The 18,833-nt window shown below is 41.4% G+C and overlaps 1 non-coding gene across 1 annotated transcript; it reads right to left on the bottom strand.

Moving 5' to 3' along the window:
• Positions 1-5,633: 5,633 nt before the first annotated feature.
• On the bottom strand, positions 5,634-5,752 carry LOC145411270 (5S ribosomal RNA). The gene has a single exon (XR_013899397.1). It is a non-coding gene; the product is annotated as a 5S ribosomal RNA (ribosomal RNA).
• Positions 5,753-18,833: the final 13,081 nt, after the last annotated feature.

Genomic DNA, 18,833 nt, shown 5'->3' with positions numbered 1-18,833 from the left:
TCCTTAAACTGTTCCCTGCCCCAGCCGGGATTCGAAACTGGGTCCATTAGGACTGCAGGCCGCCTCTCTACCGATATGTGTTTATGTATGTATATATGTATGTATGTATGTATGTACGTACGTGTGTGTGTTTGTGTGTACTCTATTCCCTTTAATTCCCGAGCTTCATCCACCTCCATACCTCATTTTCTCTGTCATTCTTCGCATCTACATTTTCATGACCTACCACACTTTCTGCCACCATTAGACACACACACATTTATCTTCTCACTACTGTTTACTTAATCCACACATTAAACGCAGGATAATACTGGAAGGAAATTAAAAAGGAAAACATAGGGACTTTCACTTCTCTAAGTCCCCCAAAAGCTTCACTAGTTTCATGACTGAGCCCAGTTATTTGAGATTTGGTGTTTATTATCGTCTCATTACAGTTAATGCACAGTGACTCCCAGTTTTGAAAGCGGTCTCATTCAGTGATTAAGTTTATTTCCAAACAGTCGATTTTTCATTTAAGCTTTCCTGTGCAGCTTTTAGTTTGGGATGGTTGCACTGTCTCTCATAATGTTCTCTTTAGCTAATCAGGTGTACAAGGCTCTTTTTCCTCCTAATAGTTCCTCAAAGCCAGGGGAGAAAAAAATCTTAAGTCAGGAGAATTAAGAATACTTTTTCCGTTTCAGAGCATGGCGTGGTCACTGGAGTAGTACATTTGACAAACTGATGCCCACTCAACGCTGTGCTGATGAGAGAGCAACATTCCATCTCCAGAAAATGTCTCTTTAAGGTCATATGTTGGGTAGTTTCTAATATGCAGTATATGACTGTGTTTAAATGGGTTCATTAATAACATATATTGGGGTAATCGTTAATTGGTATCGGCTCATTAATAACAGATAAATTGGGGTAATTTCAGGGCCTCAGTGAAGTGAATCATGGTCTAGTTATTCATGTGCCAAATTATCGTAGACAATTATTAAAGTCAGAATATTATAAAGAATACGGGAATATAGGTGAGAATACGAACCCTGGCTCCTATGACTCCAAGGCAGCCATTCTCTCCGACCTGATCATACCGTCTTAGAGGCTGACCACACCTATCACCATTTTTTAATTTAGCATCTTCGGTGATAAAGAGGCTGGTGCACAGTTTGGTAACGTCGGACAAGGTCATGCTTTGAAAGTCTGTCTGTCTATAGCCTGACACCTTAATCTCGTATAGGATGGTCACAAACAAATCGCCTCCATCTCGCCTCGTCCCCTGCGATTTCGCTACCCTCCCCACAACTTACGTGCCCTTTTTCAAATACCTCTCTACTCCATCCCTCCATCTCATCCTTGGTCTCCCCCTCCCTCTCTCTCTCTCCTCCCCTCTCCCTCTCCCCCATCTCCCTCTCCCCTCTTCTCTTAAATTACTCATTTCCACTGTGGTGGATGAGGGCTACTAACACCTACTCACTCAGTGAAAGCTACTTCAGGGTGAGGCTGCACTAAGTGACCAGTAGAATGATTTCCTGTAAGCCAGGAAATCATTTAATACGCTGGGTGGTAACCATATAACCAACCCATATGTGTTCCCTGTGTGTCAAAAAGTGGGTTGACTATGATTTAGTGTCCCTCACCGGAAAACACTAATTAAGAAGACAAACAAATGTCATTGAAAATAAATGTTGATAAAACAAAAATTATTCTTGCTGAGAGGGAAGTGTGATGTGCTAGATTTAAACTGGTGGGCAAGTTAGAGTGCCAATCTGCCGTAACCAGAAGACAGATAAATATACAAAGGAACTGCAGCGTAAAACAGGACAGGGCAGAGAAAGTGGGTAATGCTTGACAGCCTTGGTACTAAACAGAGGTCTGAACGTGAAGACTGTAAGAGTTTTTTGTTGCAGTGTTTTGGTGCCCACTATTTGTCACAAGTCAGCTATGTTTGGCGACCTCATGAAAGCAGGTGTATCGACATGTGGCAGAATCATCAGGCATAATTACAAGCGAGCGAACACAGCAGGCTAAGTGAGCAAGCAATGCGAAGTGATGTTTACATTCAGCTGAGTGGTGAGCGACCCAACACTACCAGGCCCGGCCCGACATGACACCGGCCGACAGGGATGGTTTTCAGAGGCTAATAACTTTTCTACTATGTGAGATGCAGAAGAGATTCTTTCAGCGGGTAGTAGATACATTCAATAAATTTTGTTTGTTGCTATGTATTTACTCATGAAACCAAAGAAACCCCTCGGTTTCCCGGCTTCCCAAGGGAATGTAGCGAGTGCGTCAAATGCCATGCTTCACTATGAAACTGATTTAAAGCACTATGAAAGTGACATGCGAGGTATGTTTTTTTTTTCACTTTCATGTGTTGACTGCGAGCACGTGTGTGTGTGTGTGTGTGTGTGTGTGTGTGTGTGTGTGTGTGTGTGTGTGTGAGAAAGAATTGTGAAAAAGTAAATATTTTAGCTCAATTATTCTTCTGTTAATGTTCAACTACCTCACCAGAAATGTTGAAAGTTTACACCAAGATGAAATTATGACGATAGGCGTTATGTACAAACGCTCCCTAGCTCGTCACGCGCTCACATAGCACACTTTACTGGTGCAGTAGTATCGTCTGTATTATCAGGTTGTGGCACGCTACATGATCATTAACAGTTTCCTTTTTTTCCATACAGTGTACTGGCCCTACGGACAAGAGACGACGATAGTTCTCTGTAATTTCCATCTATGGTTCTTTAATGGAGTAATATTTTTGTGGCAGTAACGATTAACAAGTGGTCCTTTCCCTTATTATGTATTTAATCAACATGATCTGTCTGTGTATTCTTTTGTTGCTATTGGTATCTAACGAATCAGAATTACATCATCTGATTATAGTGAACAGGACGTACATGGATAGTCTTATCAAATCCCGTTGGCTGGATACTAAATGCGTTGGGCGAATCTCCTCCACATAACTTAGGGGAGGCATTACTTGGAGGAGGGGTGACGAGTAGGCGTTGCACCTGATAGTCACTTAAGATTGAGATTTGGAAGTTTGTTTATAGAACTTGTATTGCTGAACCCTTAGACGACTGTGGGCAACATCTAAACTGAATAAAATCATCTGGTGATGGCATGAGAAGTTATGCTTATGCTTACTGGCGTCATTAGAGGAATATAAGAACCCATATGATCATTTCTAAAGGCTTGCTACACACTTCATGGTAAACTGTTATGAAGTGGTCCTTCTTCTCTCGCCTGTATTATACTTATCACTTCCTTCTATATCTTATTTTCACATTTATCTTTATGATAGTAGGAAAGGAGTTATTTGGTACTCGCTGCTAGCAGAGTACAGTTTAACGTCATTGAAATGTAACTACGATATTACACGTTATTTTACATTATAAACGTACTCAGATAATAATGATGCAACTATTTTCTTTAAATAATGAGTACTTTTACAGTTATTAGCGATTCGTCCTCCTCCTTCTCTTCCTCCACCTCCTTCTCCTCCTCACCATCATCATCTACTGGCCTCTCTCTCTCTCTCTCTCTCTCTCTCTCTCTCTCTCTCTCTCACACACACACACACACACACACACACACACAGCCATCTCTTTGTTGTGTGCTAGGAAAGCTGATGTAGGGGACGAATTTCTTAATTGTTGGCGTTCGTGTGTGTGTGTGTGTGTGTGTGTGTGTGTGTGTGTGTGTGTGTGTGTGTGTGTGTGTGTGTGTGTGTGTGTGTGTGTGTGTGTGTGTGTGTGTGTGTGTGTGTGTGTATTCGTGTGTGCTCGTGCGTTTTTGTAGTCTAGAACTCACAGCAACATGACTCCCAAGCTTCAAACATGGGAAAAAATTCTGACCATACTTTTAAGGGTATGTATAAATATTCAGTCCTCCTGGCTTTCTGGCTTACGTCCCACAGCAGGTCTTTGTTTGTCTCTACTTCAGCACCAGCTGCCGTCCCATTCTTCAGCATTACTGCAGCATTCTTCATTTTTGACACTGATACATTCTCGGCCACTGCATTCCACCTCTTTACGCCATCATGATCATAATGTTTTAGCTTTCGATGTATTCTTTGCGGAATCTTTCTTTACAGAAGATAAAAACAGAAAGATAAATCACAAAAAAATCCTGACACCAGTATACAGGTGTCCTCTATTCACTAAAGAATCTGTAAATTATTATGACGCCTCAAACAGTTAGGTGTGGCCAGTTTCCATCCCACATTGCATATTGAAGTCAGCATCGGTAAGAAAAGATAGAGATATCATAATCCCAGAAATGCCCTATCATTATCATACACTTCAGAAATTATCGTGAAGAACTGTGGCTCGTCCGCGTCACTGTGCTTTCAGTTGTGGTAATACGGCCATCATATCTCTTTCAGTTTTGGTAATACGGCCGTCATATCTCTTTCAGTTGTGGTAATACGGCCGTCATATCTCTTTCATTTGTGAGCATTATTCCATTCTCATCACTCATATTTACCCAGATTTTCCCACATGATTTCCTACATTTTTGTAACTCTTTCCAAAATGCCTTCTTCTTTTCGTACTGTCTGGGATGCTAATAATAACACTTGATTAGTGTTCTGTGTCATAACATTGCATCATTTTATTGGCAGTAGTATCTCCAGGAGCAGCAAGGCTCCACCTCTTTCAAATGTTTTGGGACAAGAGGTGATTAGTTCCCGTAGACTTTATCGACTTTACAGAAGCCGCACCACATCGCACCACACCACACAACCACGAGGAAAGCCAATAATCTGGAGGGCATTAATCGAAACGACCTGATGATCTCACATCTAGTACCTTTGGTGTTTTTTAATAATGTCCATAGGGTGGCATTCATGAAATCTGTGATTATTACAAAAACGATCATGGACAGCCATTCTGCAGTTATTATAGTTCTTTCATTTTAATTTGGCCCAGATTTTCGCTGTTCTGCAGCATACTTCACGTACCTCGGTAACTGAAAGATATTGCTACGGTTGTACATCTTTGTCACAACACTTCTTCGTGACTAGCATCGTATTAAAGTGTAAATGTATTTTTGTAGTTCTGCCTTCAAGATGAAAAGATGGGAATTTTGGCCCAAATTAGAGTAAAATGAGTATAGTAACTTCGAATGAACATAATACCGACAGGTATTGTTTAATATTGTCCAGATCAAGTCGCCAGTGTAATCATCATCATTCATACCTAGCAGTGCCAGATGTGGGGATTAGCCAACAAGTTTTAAGATGTATTTTCCTTATTTTCGCTTACGTCTGAATGAAAACTATTTAATTCGATATTATGAGACAGCCTGGTTAGCGACTCAGAGGACGTGATTTCAGTGCGCGCTGACAGATACGGCGTTGCACATGTCTCCCTCTGATCCTCACGTCACCACTAGTCTGATGTACTTTTTTTTTGGGGGGGGGGGGGAAATCTCATCCTGTGCAATGCCATTTACAGCAGAGGTATTTTGATTGATGTCGGTGAGTTAAAGTAAAAACGCCGAAACAGATGAGAGAATTTTTTCATTCATTCATTGCCAGACGCCATGTATCCCAAACGGGGTGGCCAAGGGCTTAGAGTTAATTGTTTTACAGGGAGGGGCACTAATCTTCCACCAACCCCACTTGACACGTAGGGAGAACGTTATGCCAACAGCATCTGGTGTTCCCAGGCGGTCACCCATCCAAGTACTAACCAGACCCAACGTTGCTTAACTTCGCTGATCGGACGGGAAGCGGTGTACTCAACGTGGTATGGCCATATATTTCAATATACCTATACGTGAATTCAAACTTACCCTGTATTATTAGAATTACCAGCTTAGTCGTGAGCAAGTGTTTATGTTCATCTACAAGCCTCTTTCCCTAGCTGGAGAGATGAGGCAACCTGAACTATAATCCGAACAAATACCTATGTTTAAAGTAAGGAGCTTTTCCACATTGCAGTATACCATTTTTCAACCCACCTCTTCCTGATTTTCGTCCTTTTGCAATTTGCTTCACATATCTCAGCAGCAGAAAGACTGTACTATGGCTCTACATCGTTTCTGTAGTACCTTAACGCGACTAACATCATATTCTAGTACTACTGTGTTCTTATAACTCTGAATTCAGGATGGAGAGATGGCAATTTTCGGCCAATTTAGAGTAAAATGAATATGGTAACAGTGTCATCGTCAAATGTTCCCTTTGCTGTCTCGAAAAAAGCAACGAACTTTCACCTAAACACAGGACAGTGTGCGTGTGTGTGTGTGTGTGTGTGTGTGTGTGTAATTCACCGGGTCGGTCAGGATCACTTGATGGTCGTGATTGTCAGCTTTTACCCTCCCGGAAGGGAGCTGAGAGCTCATATAGTCCGATCTAAGGGCAAGGCTGTGACCTTCACACACGCACACACCCGTCCCCTTGCTCAAGGGGGACAGTAACCACCCACTTCGTCAGTGAAACTTTTCGCAACCTGAGCGAGGCGCGAACTCCCGTCCACCAGTCGGCAAGCGGGAACGTTACCACTGCACCAGCGAGCGGTGTGTGTGTGTGTGTGTGTGTGTGTGTGTGTGTGTGTGTGTGTGTGTGTGTGTGTGTGTGAGAGAGAGAGAGAGAGAGAGAGAGAAACCCTCCCTACCACCCCTCCAGCCGCGGTTAGGGATGGAGGTTGAGGAATAACAATGAATCATACCAACTAACCTACACCATACAAGTATACTCTGACGTATACCCTAACATACTCTAACACTTTTTTTGTTTCACTGGCTATATTTTCTTGACCATATTTATCTTTCCACTAACAACCCCATTGAAAAGGGAACACATTAAAAAATGAATAAATAAAAAGAACTATGTGTCACGTCTGTACAATGGTCACTCTCCCTCACCAACATACCTACAGGTGAATGAGGTTTTACCTTGCCACCATGAAAAATTCTTTAATCTAGAAAACACACACACACACACACACACACACACACACACACACACACACACACACACACACACACACACACACACACACACAGGCTAGTGGAGACAAATTGAGGAAATAATGAACATAGCTGTAATAATGAAACTGTCCTCGCTTTCTCCACTTTTTTTTCCAGAATCCACGACTTGCGTATCACATAAGGCACAACCTCGTGACTTAAGCCTAGATAAAAAACAAGTAATCTAGAACGTTCGTTTCTCTTGAAGTTTTAGGAATTTAACACCATTGCTACGTGGATTATTTTTTCGTAATCTTTATTTCTTTTAATGATGTTCATACTGCGCGTAATCCTGTTTACACGTTGACTGATTTATCAAGACCTCCACATTCTGTGTTCTTAATGATACTGTATGATTTTGGGGGACGGGGAGAGGAAGATCTAGAAGTCTGGCATTCCAAGATTGTTCGAAATAGAGACTTCAAATTTTCAGGAGTGATGTATCTTGGTTGCAGGCGTCTTTTGCCACATTTTTTTTTTCTACCACTAGCACCGCACTAGCGTCCTCTTATGTTATTTTTTTTTTTAGCTCTCCTGTGCAGCAAAAGCTACTGAATTGATTGTTTTTCAAATGTTCCAGCGTGTAGTTGTCAACATACACTTGCGCACCTGGGTATTAATACTGAGATGCAACAAATACTTTTCGAGATATTGAGGACAATCAAAATGGCCGCCTCATGCCTAGAGTGCTAAATCGGAAAGTATTTGGCCGATATTGGCCAGACTCGGTGGAAATGTAGAGGGTCATGAGTGAACATGATTTGCATATTATGAATGACCTTGACCTTGATCTCAGGGTCACAGGTAAAAATCCGTAAATAACTTTGTGTCATATCAAAAGTCCCTTAATATTAGGTCGGCAATGATAAAAGTTTTTTGATCTGGAATGTGGAGTTATCTGAATACTGCTTCAGCAATTTCAGAATTCTGGTTACTGGTATTATCATTATTATTATTATTATTATTATTATTATTATTATTATTATTATTATTATTATTATTATTATTATTTTTAACTATCCCTCCTGACTCCAGAAAAAATGTCCGAACTTGAAAATCATGGGAAATTACGTAGGAACTAACACTCACGTAAAGGAGTAATATTGATATATATTAGAAATACAGAATAATTTTGAGGGGATGGATTTCATTAACTTCTTCAGGCTCCAGTGACTCGCCATGGACTGAGTGAATCAAAATAAAATACCGGTAGTGGAGCTGGGGAGATCCTGAGAGGGTCAGTGGAAGTAGTTTCGCCTCTCAGGTTCCAGTGTCTCTCCCTGGACTTAAAAAAAAAAAAAAAATAATGTTGGCTAAACTAAAATAGAAGAGCTGAACTGACTCTGAGGGTTAAAATAACCATACCTAATATTAGACAAAACCCATTGATATGCCATTAAAACATCTCTTGTTAGGGCACCAGATCTAAATGAAACAGTTCTAGAACTATGCTCTAGTATGGATGATTTGATGCTAGCGCAGAGGTTTTGACATGTGAGGGTGCGTGGCGCCATCAAGAGACTGCATGCAGGAGGACCAATGGGCTTCAGAAAAAGGATTATCAAGACCACTGTTTCGCAACTTGGGGCAAATAGACCTCTAGGGAGATATGCCTAGATTCTAGGGGGACCACATGGTGAAAACTGTGCATCACTGGGGCATAGTAAGTAAGTTTCTGGGGGAGCCACCCAAGCTTAGCTTCCTGATTATCATCAGTTTTTCCAATTCTCACATTTCATTTTCTTTGCTAAATTCAGTAGCCTAAATATTGAAAATTAATATATTTTACAATAAATATCTGAATGAAAAAGTCTGTTTGTATTTATGAAATTTTATACTCATCAGAGAAATACCGTAACCTTATAAACGCTATGAGGTGGCAAAACCTGACATCTCTGACACATACAAGCGACGACAGATTGGTCGAAAAACTGTCTCCAAATTAGAACACTTCATGTGCATTTGATTACTATTTTTCCCAACCCAAGGTATGATATGAGTGTTAGATTCAAATTTCACCATTGCTTATCAAACTAGCAGCGGCTATGAACGGGGCGATAGAGGTAAATGAGGCTCAGAAGGGAGCCACGAACAAAAGGTGAGTGAGATACGAGTACTTGACCTACACCATTCCCATAAAGAAAATGTGTATACACTTGTCGGGAATGAGAAACAGATAGCCCTTAACTTTGGACCATATTCTTGTCAACTTAAGAGATTCTCTAGGACTTTTAAACTGTTATACTTCCTTATTGCACCTAAATATTATCTTAGGTTATTTGTGCTTTTGTAATTCTACCTTGAGTACATGCATGGCATACAAAAAATGTGCCGTATGCAGAAATGAAATAACAAAAAGACAAAATACCTACTAAGCTGACGAGAATACAGCCTCATGGGTCTGATTTTCCTGGGATTAGGGCGCTTATCAAAACACCTCTTTCTTCGCTGTTATTTTCCCGTGTGAAAAGTATGAAGAATGAGAGCCTGACTCGGAGTGTATGTGAATGAGGTAGAACAGGGAGGAGCGGGGGGGGGGGAGATGGAGGGAGTGGCTGCTGATGAGATGGAAGGACGGGGTGCAGAGGTATATGAAAGAGAGGGTGAGAGCTGGAAAGAAGGCAGCTTGATGGTGGAGGACAGAGGGACATGGAGGCAATTCGTTTGTAGCCACCCACTTCCAAGATTAGGTGGTCTGATAGAATGACAGATGGACAGAAAATTCTAAGAGAATATTAATGTCAAATACAGAAATAAAACTAATAAGTTCAGTGCGATCTGGTTCTCATTTTCCAGGCTGAAAAGACGTGCCCTGCTGTAGATCACTTATGAATGACTAAGATAAAGGATTAGCTGACTAGTTATACAGCGTGTCCAGAAGTAGTTTTTATGTGCACGGAAATATTTATCACTGATTTTCCTTTGTAGCTGCATAAGTTGGGCGTCAGTGTCAACTTACAGACTCCTATTAAGAATCTGGTTAATCAGTTCTGGTTTCTCTGTTATCATACTGAACCGTTTTAATCCTCTTCACAGCTGTCTGCAGAATACTTCTGTTTTGATATAACTGTCTGTTACATGCTTGGCGCTGTTTAAAAGACTTCAAGAAAATCTGCTATCCATCAGTTTTGTCTCTGCATTCATTTTCATTTTTTCCACGTCTGAGTCGCCATCTACTGTACCTCCTGTTTTCTTACCATGTCATAAGCAAGTTGATGATTTCCGTGCCAGCATGGTACAGAAAAGATACAAGTTTCATGCACTGATTTGACTCGAGTCCTTCCCCTCCCCAGGAATGGATCAGGTCTGGAGAGCATTGCTTAAGCTAGGATCAAATATATCAGGTGGAAAAGGGATGGAATGGGATATTGAGTTTGCGCTGGCAGTAGATGAGAACGATTTTCAGGAATGTTAGTTGATTTAGTGTTTTTTCTCTCGTTACCGGAGCCTTTAATTTCGTTATTTAATGGTAATTTCTTGTTGCTGGAGACTTTCATTTAGTTGTGTACAACTCTTCCTCTTCTTACGGTTCCTTTCCTTCCATTGCAGAATCCACATTCCCCGTGACTGACAGCGCTACAGAATGAGCGAGTGTTTCAATATCCACTTTATTTTTATCCACGTCACCTATAGCCCCCCTGGGGGTAGGGGGGTTTCAAGAATACTCCCCCAGTATCCCTGCTTGTCGTATGAGGCGACTAGAAGGGTTGGTGGCGGGTTGGTGCCCCACCCCGTAAAAAGAACTAACTAAACAAGCAAATAAAGCTCCTCGGACCAGGACGGACTAAGGAACGGACATTGGACATCCTTAGGGTGGGGACGTGGAATGTGAGAGGAGTGAATGATGAAGTGAAAGAGAGAGAGATTGTGCAGGAGCTTGTGGATGCAAGAGTGGATGTACGTGGACTGACTGAAACTGAATGGGAGGTGAAAGGGTGAGAGAATGGGTCTACGGTTTAGGAATATGTTCAGGAGTTAATGAGAATGAAAGGGCAAGAGAGGGGGTATGTCTGATGACAAGCAAGAAGTGGAAGGAGAATATATGAGAGTATGGAACAGTGAGTGCAGGGATTGTATGGGTATGGATGAAAATAGGTATACAAGCGTGGGCGATTGTGTGTGCGTATGCGCCGACAGAGGACCGAGTGACAAGAGTGACAGATGAGTTTTGGGCGAGTGTAGATGCATGTATGGACAAGTTTGAGAGGAGTGAGAGAGTGTTTTTGATTGGAGACATGAATCACAAAGTTGGGACTGTACAAGTGGATGGAGTGGTTGGTCAGTGGGGTGTGCCAGCTGAAGTAGATGGGAATAGTAAGGGGTTAGCAATAGCTAACACCTACTTTCGGCATAAGATGATCCACCGGTATACATGGAGGGTTATGAGGAGGATGGATGGTGAACTTGTTGAACGAAAAGCAATGATAGACTACGTGTGTGTGGATGAGCTAATGAGAAGACAGGTGTTGGATGCAAGAGTGAGGAGAGGGTGGGAGAATGGAGTCTCGGACCATCACTTAGTGTTGGCGAAGGCAAAGCTGCAAAGAAAATGGTTGAAGAGAGGAAGGAGAAGACAGGAGGAAACAGCTCCTGTGAGAAGAGTGGAGAAACTGCAAGACAGTGAGAGAATGGCAGAGTATAAGAGCATAGTGGAAGAAAGATTGGGAACGTATGAGTTAGAGCAGATGGAAGAGGTGGAAGACATATGTAAGATATTCACGGAAGAGATAGGCGCTGCGTGTGAGGTGGTTTGTGGAGTGAGGAGGAGATGCAGGAGTGTGCAAGGGACAGCATGGTGGAATGATGATGTGAAACGAGCTGTGGAACAAAAGAAAAAGGCATAAAGTGAATGGCTAGCGAGTAGAGGTAGGGGAGAAGATGAGAGAGAGAAGAGAGAGGTATATGTGAGCAGGAGAAGGGAGGTGAAGAGATTGGTAAAGGAAAGTAAGAAGAAAGAACGTGGATGAAGAATTTAGGAGGAATCTGAGTGTGAAATGGAGGGAGAGTAAGAATTTGTTTTGGAGGGAGGTAAAGAAAGTAAGGCAGTGTGAAAGGGGAAATAGTAGAGGAGTGAAAGATGGGAATAATAGATTGTTGGTGGAGAAGAGAGAGAAATTGAGGAGATGGAAGGAGCACTTTGAGGATTTGTTGAATGTAGAGAGTGAGAGCAGTGCGAGTATAAGTGGTTGGGGAATGGCTGGGAGAAGGAGAGATGAGAGGAGGGAGGAAGAGATCAGTAGGGCGGAAATAGTGGAAGCAATGAAGAATATCAAGATGGGAAAGGCCCCAGGAATTGATGGAGTGTGTGGTGAAATGCTGAGGTATGGGGGTGAGATTGTAGTGCAGTGGATATGGAAGTTATGTAGACTGGCTTGGGAAGAGGGAAGGGTCCCGGAGGACTGGAAATCAGGTATAATTGTTCCTTTAAACAAAGGAAAAGGGGAGAGAGAAGTATGTGGTAACCATAGGGGTATTTGCCTACTTAGTGTGACTGGTAAAATATATGGTAGAATACTCATTGATAAGGTTAGGCATATGACAGAGGAGCTAGTTGGAGAAGAACAAGGGGGATTTAGGGAGGGAGAAGGGTGTGTAGATCAGATATTTGTTTTAAGATGTTTAGTGGAGAAGTATCTAGAGAAGGGAAAGAAAGTGTATGCTGCCTTCATGGACTTGGGGAAAGCTTATGACAGAATATAGACAAGGTATGTGGAAGGTACTGAGAATATTTGAAGTGGAGGGGAAATTGTTGAATGCTGTGAAGGGTATGTACGAAGGAGCTAGGGCTACGGTACAAGTGGATGGTGAGCTGAGTGAGTTCTTTGATCTCAGTGTGCAACTGAAACAGAGTTGTGTGATGTCTCCATGGCTGTTTTATATATACATGGATGGGGTTGTAAAGGAGGTGCAAGGTAGGGCAGTGGATGTGGGGCTGGCTCTAATGAATGAGGGTGTGATTTGGAAGATTCCGGTGTTGTTGTTTGCTGATGATACAGTATTGTTGAGTGAAGATGAATGGGAGTTGCAAGGTTTGGTGAATGAATTTGGGACAGTGTGCAGGAAGAGGAATCTGAAAGTTAATGTAAACAAGAGTAAAGTTATAGTGTTTGAGAGGAATGAACTCACAGAATGCACGGTGAGGTTGGATGGCGAGGATATGGAGAATGTGAGTGCATCCAAGTACTTGGGTAGTGTGATGAGTGAGGATGGAACGTTGTGGGATGAAGTGCGTGAAACGGTAGAGCAGGGAAGGAAGGTTGTTGGTTCACTGAAAGCAGTGATGAGAAATAGGGAGGTGAGTATGGAAGTTAAGAAGTCACTGTATGATACTATTGTGATCCCTACCCTGACGTATGGAAGCGAGGCATGGACCTTGCAAGAGGGGAACCAATCAAGAGTGATAGCGGGGGAAATAAGCTACTGGAGAGGAGCATGTGGAGTGACATGGAGGGACAGGTTGACGAATGAAGAAGTGAAAGAACGTTGTGGGATGGATGTGGATGTGGTTAAGAAGATTAGGAGAAATACACTGAGGTGGTTTGGACATGTGGAGAGAATGAAGAATGAAAGACTGACTGAGAGGGTGTATGTAGGTGAGGTGGAGGGAGGAAGAGGGAGGGGAAGACCGATGATGAGGTGGAGGGATGGAGTTGAGAGGTATATGAGGAAGGGGGGAGTGAGCTGGGGGGATGGTAGTCAACCGGTGGGTGATAGAGCGACTTGGAGGCGTTTTGTCTGCGGTCACCCTTTGCGGGGTTAGGGCGTCGGGCTATACTGTAGATAGATAGACCTATAGCTCCATGTGTTGTAAGATGTTTTTGTACTTTAGACTGAGTTAGGCATACTATTACTGCAAGAGAGACCCTTAATGCAAATTGCTGTACTGTTAATATTGACACGTACATTTGCAAGCACCTAATGGGAGAGACTGTCGTAGTCTTCACCGTGTAAGCAAGTGCTAGGGTTGTTGGACGAGTTAAAATGGGAGGAAACAGAGGCTGGTGACACCTTCATCTCCACCTACCCCCGCCTGCTACTGCTCTCCCTACCTTCCCAATGTAGCTCCTTTTCTAAGAAGCATATAAGGAGGGGGGCAGATATAGGTAGTGATCATCAACTTGTTGTGTCAAAGATTAAAATAAAACTTAAGAGAAACGTTAATGGTAATTGTACAGGAGGTAATAATTATGATTTTGATGAGCTGAGATGTGATGAGAGCACGAGGGAAAAGTTTCGGTGCGAATGTAGAAACAGGTTTCTAGTCCTGCAGACTTTGATGGAATCTGAAGACAATGATATTGATCAAATGTGGAGAGAGGTAAAAGAGGTTTTGCATGAGAGTGCTAAGGTTACTATTAAGAAAAAGGGAAAAGCGAGAAGGAAAAAGTGGATGTCAGATGAAACATGGAATGTAATTCAGAAAAGGAAAGAGGCTAAGTTAAGAAGTGAAGAACAACATGTTGATGACCAGGTAGTTGAAGTGCTTAGAGCAAAGTACTGGAGTTTACATTCTGAAGTAAAAAGACTTGTTAGACGTGATAAGAGAAGACTATATGATGAAAAGGCGACAGAGACAGAAATTAAATTAAGTAAAAATGACGGTCAGAGCACAAGAGCAGCGTATCAGGCCATAAAGGAGTTAACTGGGACTGAAAAGAGAAGGAAGGAAATACCTGTACGAGATAGAAATGGTAATTTGATGACTAAACATTTGGATATAAAAGGAAGATGGAAAGAGCACTTTGAATCTGTTCTAAATAGACCAATCCCAGCTGAAGAGGACATTTTGCCAGCCAAGAGAGATTTGCAGATAGAAACAGGGGATATAACTTTGGAAAAGGTAGCAAAATCTATAAAGGAGTTAAAGAATTTTAAGGCTCCAGGTGAGGATGGAATATTCCCTGAAATGCTTAAGGTGGAAAATGACGAGTTGATGAATGCGCTTTTGAAACTTTTTAATGTGGCTTGGGATAATGGTGGAATTCCAGAAGAGTGGAAAAATGGAGTGATTATAAAAATACCAAAAAAGGGAGATTTAAGTGTGTGTGGCAATTGGAGGGGGATAACTTTGACACCTGTAGTTGCAAAAGTCTTTTCTAAAATCTTGTTGAACAGAATAGAGCCAGTAATTGATAAAATTTTAAGAGAAGAACAAGCGGGATTTAGGAAGGGTCGAGGTTGTAATGATTAGATTTTTATTGTAAGGCGCCTAATGCAACAAGCTAATGAGATGAAAATGCCACTTAACACGTGTTTTGTGGATTTTGAAAAGGCGTTTGATAGTGTTTCACGTGGAGCTATGTTGAAAATTATGAGATTCTATGGTATACCAGAAAAGTTTGTAAATATTATCAGATGCCTGCATGAAGGTACTTTTTGTAAGGTAATGGTGGGTGGTTCTTTGAGTGATCCATTTCAAGTTAGGTCAGGAGTGATTCAAGGAGGAGTTCTTTCGCCATTGTTGTTTGTTTTGGTTATGGATTATGTTATGAAAAAGGTTGTAAGGAGAACAGGTGCAGGAATTAACTGGAAAGAAAATAAGAAGCTGATGGATTTGGACTATGCTGATGATATTATACTGATTTGCGGAAGTATTTGCGAGATTCAGAGGGTGCTCGATTGTCTGGTGGAGGAAGGAGAAAAAGTGGGATTGGTAATAAATTGTGGAAAGACTGAAATTATTAATATGAACGTGGAGAACCAAATCGATTGTGTAATTGGGAATAATGTGGTGAAGAATGTAGAAAACTTTAAATATCTGGGAACGATTGTATCATCTAATGGATCATTAAACAATGAAATTGAGGAGAGGATTAGACAGGCTTGGCGAGCTGTTGGAATGTTGAAATCTGTTTGGAATAATAATATGCTTTCGGTACATACTAAAGTGAAAATTTACAAGTCCATGGTTAGACCAATTTTAATTTACGGGCATGAGTCATGGTACAGTACAATTGGAACAGATCAGAAAGTATTAGGATTTGAGAATAAAATACTGAGAAGGATTCTTGGGGTAAAGTGGCAAGACAGAGTTACAAATGAAAGAGTAAGGGATATTACGAGAGTGGAACCAGTTAATGAATATGTGAGACTGTCTCGCTGGAAGTGGCTGGGGCACATATACAGAAAAGAAGGTTGTTTAATACAGGATGTGCCAGAGTGGATTGCTAGAGGAAGAAGAGGTAGAGGTAGGCCGAGGGAAACCTGGTTGAGGACAATGAAAAAAGAAGCAGGAGAGGAGTGTTGGTGGGACCTGAAGGAGATGGCAGACAAATACTGGTGGAGAGAGTTCATTGAGGCCCTATGCATCCCGTGGGGTGCCACAGGAAATGATTGATTGATTGATTGATATAAGGCCTTGTTGCACAACTTCCTTAAAAAATTAATTTGCACATTACGACTTAACATCTTTTGCCTGCTCAGTTGCCCGGAACCCCGTTATTTCGAGTTGTGTTAACATCCTTTTGGCACTGTGTTTTGGTGTGAAAATGACTATATGTTAATCAAAAAAAAAAAAAAAAAAAAAAAAAGGTTGTCTAAAAAAATTGGAGCTGTTTTGACATTTTTCTTCAGAGGGCGAGAGTGCCATTTTAGTCTCATTCACATGAAAAACTAATAATAATAATAATAATAACAGCATTCTTTTTCTCTCTCTCACCTTTCTCTACGATCCATGGGAAAGGAAATTTTTGTTGCAACTGTATCGACATGGCTCACATCAGTACCATATTAAAGGATATTAGGATGTAATGCACAGATTACACTGCTAAGAAAATGTGTTGCGATATCTTAAGAACACTTCGAATACAACCTCGTAACTCATCATCCATAAGCAACCCACATTTTTGTGCACATTTAAGGTAGTATCTCTTATTTCATGCACTCGCAGCTGTACGTTCACGATGAAGAAGCGCCCTCGTCGACCGCGTATCTGCTTCATACTGGCATAACTGTCTAGAATAGCATAACCTTTATCTGACATAGGCTGAAATAAGAGCCAGAAAAGTAGTCAGTGTGTCCTATAATTTTCCTGATGGAACCATTAGGAAGAAATTTGCCCAGTTGTGTATTCAGGCCAAGTTACAGTAGGTAGTTACCTACTGTTCATTGTGGTCTCTCTCTCTCTCTCTCTCTCTCTCTCTCTCTCTCTCTCTCTCTCTCTCTCTCATATCTGTCTATCTATTGGATCGGTCAGAGCATCGAAGTCGGCAAAATCCAGCCAGGTCTGTTTTGGTCCTATTAGGCCAGTTCAGAGCCTCTTTGGTTCATTGAGTCCATTTAACCCCTGCAGTTGAGCCAGATCTATCTGTCTAAAGCCAGACGCCACAAACCTGTGTTAACCAAACTTTTTTGGCCGCGACCCTGAACACAGAATTTTTTGGCCTGGCGACAATCAGGGCGGAAACATAATTCAAATTATTCTTCATTTAGTTTATATCCAATAAAATTTATTGGATAAATGGATCGGACAGCTTAAAGTAAACTTCAGTGAAATTCATTGAACAAGCTTTACCAAGCTTTAAGGTATTATTCAGTATATTTGTATATTTCTTATGCTGTTGAAAAAAACGAAAAGCACAACTTCTTGTGAAAGTAGTTTATTGGAAAATAAGGCAAGCATAGAAAAAGTTTTGACTGGCAACTATGCTGCTGCTTCATGAGTGAGCCCTTCTGACTGTTGATTCTTTGCTGATAATTTTGGTAAACAAAAATTATGGTTACCATGATGATGCATTTTTGTGATCACACAAATGCCAGAAACTTGATAATGTATTTCTTCAAACGAGTTTCGTTGCAAAAATTGAAAAGAAAGAAAACATTTAATGACTACCGTGATGTTCCTTCATTTTATGGGCGAGTTCTTCCAGATTCGGCTTTATGTCGATAGAGCGCTGCACAGATCATTCTGAGGATCCAGACGGTTCCTTGTTTTCATCCTGATCGTCACAAGAGCTGAATATCCTTGTTCACAGAGGTATATGGCTGGGAATGAGAGAAAAGCCTTTTCAGCCACATGAGTCAGAATAGGCTTATCCTTGAGTTGAACCCAGAATTTAGAGTACGAGAAACTTTCAAACACTGCATCTGCATTTGAATTTCCTGGAGATCTATAAGCTCTTCTTGAAAACCTGGGATATCTTCTCCAACTTCACTGACGTTCACATCGAACACACATTTCTGACCCAGCTATGTTGACAGAGGTCAACATTTTCTAGTAAATATCAGTCCATTTCCTCCTGAAGCTTCCTCAGGTGATCTTGTAAAACCACTTTAACGTCAGCAAGGGCTTTTTCTGATGAGTCTTTCAGCACTGCACTCAGTTCTGGAAAAGCAGCTGTTTTTCCCAAGGCTAAGCTTTCTCATCAAAGTGCAAGTTTCTTCTTGAATGAGGCAATTTTTTTTTTACTGAAGTCCACTATAGTTTGATTTCGGCCTTGCATGTCTTAGTTCAGTTTATTCAGGTGCCTGAAGATGTCACCTAAAAAAGCTAGCTTTGTCACCCAAACAGCATCTTTGAAGCAGTCGGCCAGCTTATGCTTCTTCTCTTAAAGAAAAGCTTTTCAGTGTTTACTTCAATAACCCGTCCAAGAATGCGCCCTTGAGACAGCCAGCGGACATCAGAGTGGAAAAGTAAGTCCTGGTGATGTGATTCCATCTCTTCACACATTTCATAGAAAATTCATGATTCAAAGCTCTGGCCTTGATAAAATTCACACTTTGGATAACATCACTCAGTACCACGTTGAGTTCCGGCTGGAGACGTTGAACGGCCAAGTTTTCCCGATGTAAGAAACATTGCATTATTATGATATCGGGGTTTTCTCATTTAATTTGAGCGACAAAACCTTCGTGACTGTCCATTATAGATG

The sequence above is a fragment of the Coenobita brevimanus genome, chromosome 88, assembly GCF_032717465.1.
Source record: "Coenobita brevimanus isolate Jiangsu-jjx chromosome 88, ASM3271746v2, whole genome shotgun sequence".
Classification (NCBI taxonomy): Eukaryota; Metazoa; Arthropoda; class Malacostraca; order Decapoda; family Coenobitidae; genus Coenobita; species Coenobita brevimanus.
The sequence above is the reverse complement of the archived record's forward strand: the minus strand, read 5'-3'. Positions and strand labels throughout refer to the sequence as shown.